The sequence below is a fragment of the Pongo pygmaeus genome, chromosome 13 (assembly GCF_028885625.2).
Source record: "Pongo pygmaeus isolate AG05252 chromosome 13, NHGRI_mPonPyg2-v2.0_pri, whole genome shotgun sequence".
NCBI classification, from domain to species: domain Eukaryota; kingdom Metazoa; phylum Chordata; class Mammalia; order Primates; family Hominidae; genus Pongo; species Pongo pygmaeus.
In genome coordinates this window covers 21213651-21222618 of record NC_072386.2, presented here as the reverse complement: position 1 = coordinate 21222618, position 8968 = coordinate 21213651, and the positions used below count along the sequence as shown (strand labels likewise).

General features: G+C 37.6%; 1 pseudogene; it reads right to left on the bottom strand.

Moving 5' to 3' along the window:
- Positions 1–522: 522 nt before the first annotated feature.
- LOC129044570 (Y-box-binding protein 1-like) lies at positions 523–1982 on the bottom strand (annotated as a pseudogene).
- Positions 1983–8968: the final 6986 nt, after the last annotated feature.

Here is an 8968-nt window from a genome sequence, read left to right as displayed (position 1 = left end):
AGTTTGCTTTTGGCAGTGTGATCATTCATTTTAACAGTATGAATTCTTCCAATCCATAAACATGGGATGTCTTTGTATCATTTTGCATCCACTTTAATTTCTTTCATCAGAATTTTATAATTTTCCTTGTAGAGGTCTTTTACATCTTCAGTTAAATTTATTTCTAGGTATTTTTGGTGTGACTATTGTAAATAAAATTGCATTCTTGATTTCCTTTTCAGCTAGTTTGTTACTGGTGTATAGAAACACTACTGATTTTTGTGTATTAATTTTTGTATCCTGCTACTTTACTGATTTCATTTTTTGGTTCTAAGTGGCTTTTTTTTTCTGGTGGAGTTTTTGGGTTTCTCTCTGTATAAGGTCATGTCTTCTTCTATAAACAAGAATAATTTTACTTCATCCTGTCTAACTTGAATGTCCTTTATTTCTTTCTCTTACCTGCTTGCTCTGGCTAGGACTTTCCGTACAATGTTGAGTAAGTGTGGTAAAAGGATTTTATAATTTTCCTTGTAGAGGTTTTTTTTTTTTTTTTTTTTGACAATTATTTAAGACCTTTATTAACAGGTGCTTGCAGTTTGTTGACTTTTTTGAAAAAATCAAGTTGTAAACTTTTATTACAAATTAAAAATGAAGTTCTTAAAAATCTCAACTTGACCAGATATGAAACAATTTAAAAACCTTTAAAGGCGTATTGAGAAAACCCCAGGCTTTTTTAAAAAACATGTTTGTTATTATCAAAAAGAGACGTCTTTAGGTAAAAATAATAAAAACCGCATGCTGCATAGATAATGCAGATAGTTCTATTTATCTGGTCAACGGGCAAAAAGCAAGCACTTAAGGTCTTCAGCTCCAATCTTTTGTTCATTTCTTATTGCTGGAATTTCATATTTCTTCTTGTTGGATGACTAAACCGGATGATGGTAGAGATGGTAAGCTGGCATTTACTCAGTCCTGCCCTGCTCAGCCTCGGGAGTGGACGAATTCTCAGCTGGTGGATCGGCTGCTTTTGTCTCTTTGCCATCTTGTGGTTTAGGGTTTTCTGGACGTCTGCGTCCGCAATTGAAGTTGCGGCGGTACCGACGTTGAGGTGGCTGCTGACCTTGGGTCTCATCTCCTTGATTTTCTTTATCTTCTTCATTGCGGTCCTCTGTAGGCTGTCTTTGGCGTGGAGGGCACCTGCGGAATCGTGGTCTATATCCCCGATACATATTCTGCCTCACTGGTCTACCTTGTTCTCCTGCACCCTGGTTGTCAGCTCCCTCCATCACTTCACCCTGCACAGGAGGGTTGGAATACTGTGGTCGACGCCCATGGGGTCTCCGCATGTAGTCAGGTGGGAACCTTCGCCTGCGGTAGGGCCGGCGTTGTTGGGCTTGGCCTTTGGGAGCACTCTCGATCCCTCGTTCTTTTCCCCACTCTCACTATTCTGGTAATTTTGCTGGTAATTGCGTGGAGGACCCCTAAGACGTGGATAGCGTCTAGAATGGTTACGGTCTGCTGCATGTTTACTGCCTTGAACTGGAACACCACCAGGACCTGTAACATTTGCTGCCTCCGCACCCTTTTCTCCTTCAACAGCATCAAGCTCCACAGTCTCTCCATCTCCTACACTGCGAAGGTACTTCCTGGGGTTATTCTTCTTTATGGCAGTCTGGTGTACAAATACATCTTCCTTGGTGTCATTCCTGTTGATGAAACCATATCCGTTCCTGAACCATTTTACTGTTCCCAAACCTTCGTTGCGATGACCTTCTTGTCCCCGCCGGCAGGCGCCGCCGATGTGAGGCCGCCCGGGCCACCGCTTCCTGCGCCGCTGCCGGTAGTGCTGGGGTGGGTGTCGGCGGCGCTGAGGGCGGGGGCGGCGTGGAGCAGCGGCGGGCGGCTGCTGGGTCTCGGCCTCGCGGCTCATAGTTGCGGTGATGGTGACTGGTGCCGCCTGCGGCAGCTGCAGCTCCTCCCGGGGTGTGATGGTAACTAGGCCGGCGGCGGAGGTGGGGCTGCCCAGGGCTCTCTAGGGTCAGCTCTCCGCTCCCGCTACCGATTGAGCTCTCCTTGTAGAGGTCTTTTACATCCTCAGTTAAATTTATTTCTAGGTATTTTTGGCGTGACTATTGTAAATAAAATTGCATTCTTCATTTCTTTTTCAGCTAGTTTGTTATTGGTTTATAGAAACACTACTGATTTTGTGTATTAATTTTTGTATCCTGCTACTTTACTGATTTCATTTTTTGGTTCTAAGTGGCATCCTCGTCTTGTTCCAGTTCTTTGAGAAAAAGCATTCAACTTTGATGTTAGCTATGGGTTTGTCATATGTGGCCTTTATTGTGTTGAAGTACATTTCTTCTATACCTATTTTGTTGAGAATTTTTATCATGAAAGAATGTTAAATTTTATCAAATCATTTTTCTGCGTCTATTGAGATGATCCTATGGTATTTTTCCTTCATTCTGTTGATGTGATAATCACATTTATTAATTTGCATATGTTGAACCATCCTTGCAAACATCCCTGACATAAATCCCACTTGATCATGGTGTATACATTTTTTGATGTGCTGTCAGTTTTGATTTGCTGGTATTTTGTTGAAGACTTTGCATCTGTGTTCATCAGGAATATTGGCCTGCATTTCTTTTTTTGTTGTGTCCCTTTCTGCTTTTGGTATCAGGGTAATGCTGACCTCATAGAGTAAGTTTGGAAAAATTTCCTCCCCTTCAATTTTTTGGAATGGTTTGTGAAAAATTGGTGTTAACTCTTCTTTAAATCTTAAGTAGAATTCAACAGTAAAGCCACTGGACTTGAGCTTTTCTTTGTTGGAAGACTTTTTTACTACTTCAGTCTTGTTACTCATTATTAGTCAGTGCAGGTTTTCTATTTATTCCTGGTTCTATCTTAGTAGGTTGTATGTGTCCAGGAATTTACCCATTTCATCAAGGTTTTCCAATATGTTGATGTGTAGTTATTTATAATAGTTTCTAATGATTCTTTGCATTTTTGTTGTATCAGTTGTAATGCCTCCTTTTTTATTTATGATTTTACTTACTTGGGCCTTTTCTTTTTTTTTCTCAGTCTATCTAATGGTTTGTCAATTTTATTTATCTTTTCAAAAGACCAAATTTTTGTTTCCTTGACCTTTTATATACTTTTTAAATACTCTTTCATTTATTTATGCTCTAATCTTTATCATTTCTTTCCTCCTACTGATTTGGGGTTTGGTTTGTTCTTCCTTTTCTATTTACTTGAGGTACCCTAATAGGTTGTTTATTTGTATTCTTTTTACTTTTTTAATGTAGATGTTTATTGCTGTAAACTTCCCTCATAATACTGCTTTTGCTATGTCCCATTTTGGCATGTTGTGTTTCTATTTTCATTTATTTCAGGAAGATTTTAAATTTCCTTCTTAATTTCTTCATTGACTCATTGGTCATTCAGAAACATGTTTTCTAATTTCCATCTATTCATTAAGTTTCTAAAGTTCCTCTTGTTATTCATTTATAGTTTTATTCCATTGTGGTCAAAAAATATATTTGATATGATTTCAATTTTTAAAAATTTGTTGAGATTTGTTTTTTGGCTTAACATACAGTCTATCCTGGAGAATGTTCCATATGCTGATGTGAAGAATGTATATGCCACAGCTGGTGGATGAAATATTCTGCAAATGTCTGTAAGATTTGTTTGGTTCATAGTGCAGTTTAAATCCAATGTTTTTTTTTTTTTTTGGTTTTCTGTCTAGATGATCTGTCCAATCCTGACAATGGGGTGGTAAAGTCCTTAACCATTATTGTATTACGGTCTCTCTCACTCTTTAGATCTAATGATTGCTTTATATATCTGGGTTCTCCAGTGTTGGGTTTATAAATATTTACAATTGTCATATAATTCTCCTGTGGAATTAATCCCTTTATCATTGGAGGGTGACCCTTTTGTCTCTTTTTACAATTTTTAATTTAAAGTCTATTTTATCTAGTATAAATATAGCTATTCCTGCTCGTTTTTGGTTTCCATTTGTGTGGAATATTTTTTCTATGCCTTCACTTTCTGTCTGTGTTTGTCTTTACAGGTAAAATGAGTTTCTTGTGGGCAGAATATAGTTGAGTCTTGTTCTTTTTATTCATTCAGCCAGTCTATATCTTTTAAATGGATAATTTAATCTGTTTACATTCAAGGTTATTATTGATAGGTGAATACTTCTGTCAGTTTGTTATTTGTTTTATGGTTGTTTTATGTATCCTTTGTTTCTTTATTCTTCTTTTATTGCTTATCTTTGTGGTTTGGTGATTCTGTGTGGTTGATAAGGTTTGATCCTTTTCTTTTTCTCATTTGTTTATCTGCTCTAGCAGAGAGTTTTATACTTTCACATGTTTTCATGATGGTGGTTATTATCCTTTCACTTCAGATGTAAGACTCCCTTGAGCATTTCTTGTAAGGCTGGTCTAGTCATGCATTTTCTTGTTTTGCTTGTCTTGAAAAGACTATTTCCCCTTCATTTCTGAAGGATAGCTTTGCTAGGTATAGTAATCTTGGCTGCCAGTTTTTTCTTTCAATACTTTGAATATATCATTCTCCCCGGCCATAAGGTTTTTGCTGAGAAATCCACTATTAGTCTAATAGGTATTCCCTTGTATGTGGCTTGATTCTTTTCTCCTGCTGTCTTTAAATTTTTCTCTTGGTTTTTGGCTTTTGACAATTTAACTATAATGTGCCTTGGAAAGGATATTTTTGAGTTGACTTTGTCTGGGGATCTTTGAACTTCCTGGATCTGGATGTCTGTATTTTTACAAAGACTTCGGAAGTTTTCAGTTAATATTTCATTAAGTAGGTTTTTTATGACTTTCCAATTTCTGTTCCTTCTGGAATTCCCATAATAGCAATATTTGTTTGCTTAATGGTATCCCATAAATCATATAGGTTTTCTTCATTATTTTAAATTATTTTGTCTTGTCTTTTCTTTTTTTTTTTTTTTTTTTGGTTCCACTGGGTTATTTCAAAAGATCTGTCTTTAAGTTGAAAAATTATTTCTCTGTTGTTGAAGCTCTCAATTGTATTTTTATTTTATTCTTTGAGTTATTCCGCCCCAAGGTTTGTTTAGTTCTTTTTTATGAACTCTTTCTCTTTGTTGAATTTCTCGTTGTGATCATGAATTGTTTTCCTGATTTTATTGAATTATCTATCGATATTCTTTTGTATCTCACTGAGATTCCTAGGATCATTATTTTGAATTCCTTTTCAGACACTTCCAAGATTTCCTTTCCTTTGGTTTTGTTACTGGAGAATTATTGTGTTCCTTTGAAGGTGTCATGTTTCCTTGTTTTTCATGTTTCTTGTGTCCCTAAATTGATATTTGTGCATCTAATGGAACAGTCAGCCCTTCCAAATTTATGGAGTAGCTTCCATAGGGAAAGCCTTTTTCCTGTAGATGTGTCCTGTATTGTTGGTTGGGTAGGGTGCTTTGAATTTTGTTCTGTGAGTGCAGTAATGCAGTCTCCATATGATTTCTTTAGCTCTAATCAATGTCAGTGGTGGTGTCTGTGAGGGCCTCAGTGGCCTAGACTGAAGGTGTTTGTGGAGGCTGTTGTGTGGCTTTGCTAGAGGCAGGGGCTACTAGATGGGTTGGTTCTTAAGTTCTTGGGCGGGGGGCATGCACTGAGCATAGTGTCTCCACCAGTTGTCAAGATGGTGTTGCCAGCTGCAGCGGGCACTGGACGAGCTGGTCCTTGGTTCCTGAGGGGTATACATGGTGCATGGCTACTTTGCAGTTGAAGGAGATGGGGTTGCTGGTAGCAGTGGGCACTACGCAGGCAGGTTCTTGGTCCCTAGGGGGCATATATAATATGAGACGGTTGGAGGGGGCAGGGTGACTGGCAGTGGTGGGTACCAGTTGGACCAGTTCTGGGTTCCTGGAATATGTTTGCAATGTGTGACAGTTCTGCCACTGGAGGGGACAGGGTCATTGGTGGTGGTGGGTATCAGGCAGCTTGTTTTATGGCTCTAAGGAATGTGTATGTCTGTTCCTCCAGTCCTGAGGGTGGCCTCCATGGTGTCCTGAACTGCCTGCTCCCTGGGGTGTAGGGCAATGCATAGACTCAGGTGCTGGAGTTAAGTCTGTACTGCTGGGTCTAGCTGGGGTGGTGGTGCAGTTTTCTATATGGGTATCAGGGGATGATGGCTGGTCTCCAAAAATGTAGACATGTAGTGGCTATAGGATCCCAGGTCAAGATGCACACCAACAGCAACCTCATTCCCCAAATGGCCACCATGCTGTAGCAGCTTTGGTTCTGGGAGTAAGGGGGCGCTTGGTGTGTGTTCCTTCTTTAGAGCAATGAGGCTGTGCAGACTCCAGGCAGCTCCCTATTATGGATTCAAGGCTTGTGAGAATTGTGAGGCATGCGAGCAGCTAAGATTGCAGATGTCCTCAGTTGAAATGGGGACTGCTGAGGAGCTCCTGCTTACCTTTTCCCCACAATGAGAAGTCCCTTTTGACTCTGAGCTGACCCCAGCTGAATTTTTCACTTTCCTGTCTATGCTGCCATCACATCCATGCCTCAGAGGGTTTTTGTCACTTTCTTGCTGTATTTCCATGTTCTCCTTTAGTTGCTCTACTCACAGTACAGTTATTTGTTATTTTCTTCTTCGTGCAGGAGATGAGTGTTTGGCATCCCTAGTCAGCCATCTTGATCTGGTTTTCTTGTGAGTTAATTTTTGCACAATGTATGAGACTTTGGTTAAAGTTTTTGTTTTTGTTTTTCCTATGGATATTCAATTGCTCCAGCACCGTTTGTTGCAAAGGCTATTCTTATGTCATTGAATAACTTTTGCACTTTTGTCAAAAATCACTGGACATACTTATGTGGGGTCATTTCCTGATTCTCTATTCTGTTTCATTGATCTACATGTCTGTCCGTCTGCCAATACTGCATGATCTTGTGTACCCTTCACAAGATTATTGTAGCTATGTAAGAAATCTTAAAGGCAGGAATAGTGATTCCTTCCACTTTATTTTTACTTGTATAAAATTATTTTAGCTGTATAAGTTCCTTTACCTTTCTATGTACATTTTAGAATAATCTTATCTATATATACATAAAGTCTTGCTGGGATTTTGATAGCAATTGTGTTAAGTTTGCACATCAATTTGAGTAGAGTTGATATCTTTGCTACAGTGAGTGTTCCAACCCATGAACACAGTATGTCTCTCCATTTATTTAGAGCCTTGTTTTCAGCATTTTTTAGTTTACAGCATACACGTCCTATACATGTTTTGTTAGATTTATACCTAAGTATTTTTTTCTTTGGGGGAACACAGTCTTTCATCACTAAATATGATGTTAACTGCTTTTTCAGTAGATATTCTTTATCAAATTGAAGAAGTTTCCAAACTATTTCTAGTTTTCTGAAAGCTTTTTGTCATTAATAGGTGTTATTTTTAAAAAGTGCTTTTTTTCTGCTTCAATTGATACGATTTCCATCCTTTTACTCTCAATTTACCCGTATTTTTATATTTGAAACAAGTTTCTTGTAAACTCTATGTAGTTGGGTCAATTTTTAATCACTCTTTCAATATCTGTCTCTTAATAGGCATATTTAGATGATTTATATTTAATATAATTATTGATATTTTAGTGCTTGAGTCTACTATTTTATTTTTGTTTTTTGTTTGTTCCCTCTTGAAATGACTAAATATATATGTCACCCCAAATTAATTTGTTTAAAACTAATACCCAATATGGTGGCATAATGAGGTGAAACATTTGGGAGATGATCAGGGCATAAAGGCCATGCTCTCATTAATGGGACAAGCACCCTTATAAAAGAGGCCCTAGAGGGACCCCTTCCCCCTTACACCATGTGAGGACACAGTGAAAATGTACCTGTGTATGAGGAAGTGAGCTCTCATCAGACATTGAATCTGCCAGTGCTTTGATCTTGGACTTCCCACCCTCCAGATCTGTGAGAATTACTCAGTTTATGGTATTTTGTTATAGCAGACTGAGCAGATTAAGACACTTCTGTTTTTTGTTACCCTGTTTCCTTTTCCTGCCTTTCTGTGGGTCACTTATATATACTTTAGAGTTCCATTTTGATTTATATACAGTGCATTTGAATGCACCTCTGTGTAAAGATTTTTTTAGTGGTTAATCTAGGTATTATGTTATACATGCATACTTAATGTGTTCTAGTAGTAGCCACATTTCATCTGTTTAAGTGAAGTGCGAAAATCATATCTCCCTGTATATGCCTTTACTGTCCCTCAGTGATAAGTGTCTTAAATATTTCCTCTAAATGCATTGAGAACTACATTAGGCAGTGTTATAATTTTGCTTCACTATCAAATCTAAGTTTGAAAACTCAAGGGAAGATGGAAAGTCTATTATATTTACTCATATTTTATTCTTTCCATTGTTCTTTCTTTCTTTCTGGTGCTTCAAGTTACTTTATTTTATAATTTTTTTCTGTTAGAGAATTTATTTAGCCATTATTTTAGGGTAGAGTTGCTGATTACAAATTCTCTTACCTTTCCCTCATCACGGAATGTCTTCATTACATTTTCATTCCTGAAGGATTGAATTCTTACGTCACATAGATATAGAATTATGGTTTGACAGTTCTTTATTTTCGGTACATGAAAAATGTTGCACCATTCCTTTTGGGCCTGTTTTGTTTCTTGTGAGAAATTCGTTGTTCTTCAAATTGTTTTTTCCCTGTGGGTGAAGTATTCTTTCTCTTCCACTGCTTCAATATTTTTTCTTTGTCTTTTAGTTTTCAAAAGTTTGACTGTGATGTATCTTGATATGGATTTTTTTGGGTTTATCCAATTTGGAGTTTGCTCAGCTTTTTGGACTGGGAGGTTTATGTATTTTGAAAAATTTGGTAAATTTTCAGCCATTATTTTTTCAAATACTGTTTTAGCTCCATCTTTCTCATCTCCTTTCCATATTATGATGACACATGCATTAGATATTTTGTTGTA